This window comes from Apis dorsata, unplaced genomic scaffold, assembly GCF_000469605.1.
Source record: "Apis dorsata unplaced genomic scaffold, Apis dorsata 1.3 scaffold_452, whole genome shotgun sequence".
NCBI lineage: Eukaryota > Metazoa > Arthropoda > Insecta > Hymenoptera > Apidae > Apis > Apis dorsata.
Genome location: NW_006263697.1, coordinates 21,823 through 24,559, shown reverse-complemented (window position 1 = coordinate 24,559; position 2,737 = coordinate 21,823). Strand labels below are relative to the sequence as shown.

At 36.3% G+C, this 2,737-nt stretch overlaps 1 long non-coding RNA gene across 2 annotated transcripts in view; it reads left to right on the top strand.

Moving 5' to 3' along the window:
* Nucleotides 1-2,737, top strand: part of LOC102671954 — a 105,020-nt gene that overhangs the window by 82,077 nt on the left and 20,206 nt on the right. The window lies entirely within an intron of this gene.

Sequence of the window (2,737 nt, the reverse complement as noted above, 5' to 3'; positions counted from 1 at the left end):
GGCTGCGTCCCGTTTCGCGAGCGCGTGCTCGTCTCGTGGAACGCTGCAGGATCTCGTATCACGTGGCGTAGAAACGCATTATGAATATTCAACCGGGGTGGGTAGCTGGCATGGCTGCGTTCGAAATCCATTATTCATCGCCGCGGCGGCATCGGTTGCTGCGTTTTCCGCCAGGTCTGGGTTAGGGGGAGGGGGAGGTTAGGGGAGAAAGGGAGTGGACGGAGAAGAGTGAGAAATGGTTGGCAACGGGAAGAAAAAGAGGTCGAGGAAGAGTGGAGATTAGATGAGAGGAGGGAAGATTGGAGTTGGAAGATTGGAAAGAGGAAGTTGTAAAAAGTGGGAAAGAGTGTTGAAAGAAAGAAGAGGATATGAGGTGGGGAGGAATGATACGGAGGAGGAGGATTGGAGGAGATTGGAGGAGCGGTGGGAAGGGGAAATTGTAAAAAGAAAAAAAAATAGGAAGAATAGGAAGGAAGATGAAGTATTGAAAAGTGAGAAATGAAAGAATGATGGAAAAAAAAGAGAACAGAAAATAGGAGAAGGGTACAAATAAAATATTGAAGAGAAGAGATTAAGGATTAAGAGAAAAGGGGAACAAAAAAAGAAATAATCAAAGGTGTATAAAACTATAATTGAAAAGAGAAAGGAGAATTGTTGAATAGGAAACGAGCGTACGAGTTATAAATTAAAATATAAGAAAAAGATGAAAGGATATTGAAAAATGACAGAAGAAAGAAAGGGAAACAAAAGAAAGAAAAGAAATGTTCATATTTTTAGTTTCTCTTAACCATAGTTGTTCTTTTCGATCTACGTGTGCCTCTTTTGCATCGTCTCGTTTCTCTTCGGGATCCTCACCCTTCCAGTCGCTGGTTCCTCTGCTCGTTTCGCGTGGTTTTATTCGTTGGCGGAAAGAATGCGCTTCGTTCGGCCTAGTAATCGGTTCGAGGAGGCCAGCTGAAAGGGAGGAGAGGATCGCTTACGCAACAGAACGCCCTGCTCGAATTTTTCGAATTCCTTAGCGCGCGAAATAAACCAGATTTCCATGGTCGGAATGCATATCGAGAAATTGCTAAAATATTCGCTCCTTTTTTTCTTTTAAAGTATAAAATTAATACATATCCATTGAACTTATTATTTCCAATAATCTTTTTGATCCAATAAATTAATTCGTTAAATTTAAATATTATATTTATAATAATTTTATTTTATTTGAATTTTGTTCAAATAAACGAGACAATCGATAATATCCAACCACTGCCGAACATTCGCGATAAATCACCTGAGAAAAAATTGCGGCGAATCCTGCAAAGAAGTACAACCTTCGCACCCGTCACACGTGCGCGATTTTTAAAAATAATCTACATAATAAATCATCCTCGTAAACAAACAAGCTTTCATCGGGACGCCTAAATCACAGACCCGGATCAACCACCGGTAATTACAACTTAATTATACCGAAAACAACCCCGGTATCTCTCCTCGGTCTCGTTTCCTCTCGTAAACATTTATCCCGCGAGAAAAACAAGGAAGAAAAGAATAATCAAGATACGTTCCTCTAGGCCGCGAGTTAAGTAGCCAGACAGTTTTCTAGTTACACGCATCCAACGCGTGTGCAACGTGGTTATCGTTGGTCTGTTGCGGTGTTTTACATGAAATTACGTTCATTATACCCGCGGCGCGTCAAGGGGAAGTATAGCGTGAAAGGGAAATGAAAAATCGGGCGAAGAAGAAGGTGGCTCGTAAGGAACACCCGCTGCGACTTAACTTTGCATCCGTATCAATGCGCCCTCAGGATCGCAGGGTTCGATGCTTCTGATGTTACATTCTTGTGACATGGAATTTTCCATGTGGCAAAAACATCCGCGAGGTAGGATTAAAACGTGTTTACAATTAACTCGAGTGAAAAGTTTACTTTTCGATGTAGTTTGCTGAGGGATTTTTTTTTTTTTTTTTTTATTGGAATGTTTTTGCGGTTGAAAGATTTTGTTAGAATTTTACAGAGTGATCGTAAGAGCGTTGCTAACTATTTTTGAGGCTAGTTGTTGGTTCAAATTATGGTGCTGTGGTGTTTGATAGGAATTATATCAAAGTGAAGATTTCTTTTGGATTGCTGATATTTTTGATGTGAGGATAATTATTTGATTAAATAATTTTGATATTGATTGTGTTAATATAAAAGTTTAGTTATATAAATACAATAAATACATAATATAAACTATGTTTTATGTATTTATTGTTCCAAAGAAATTAAAGGATTCTTTGGAAACAGGTGAGGTAAAAAGCAATAATAAAAGTAGAATTAAATCTCGAAACTTTGGATTCTAATCCCTTAATAAGATTTTAAATAAATTTTAGAAATTATTTAATTAGATTATCAACTAAATCAATAACCAAATTAATTTTTTTTAATATTAAAGTATAGATAATTATGAAAAAGAATAAAAATGAAATTCATCCTTTTTAATGAAGCAAATATTATCTATTTATATACCAATTATATTAATCACACTTACATTAATTATGCTTCACTTCATAGTGAATGGATTACAGGTTTTATATGTTTAACGTAAATATTGATGTTTCGTAAGTCCAATCGATAATTCTATAAAGCACAATAATAGTATATCCTTTCATTACACAGCGAGAAGGTTGCAATTATTAATGTTCTTTCAACATTCAAATNCGTTCTTAATCAATTTATAAAAGATTGCAGTGAATCGGAATTGATGAAATAAGA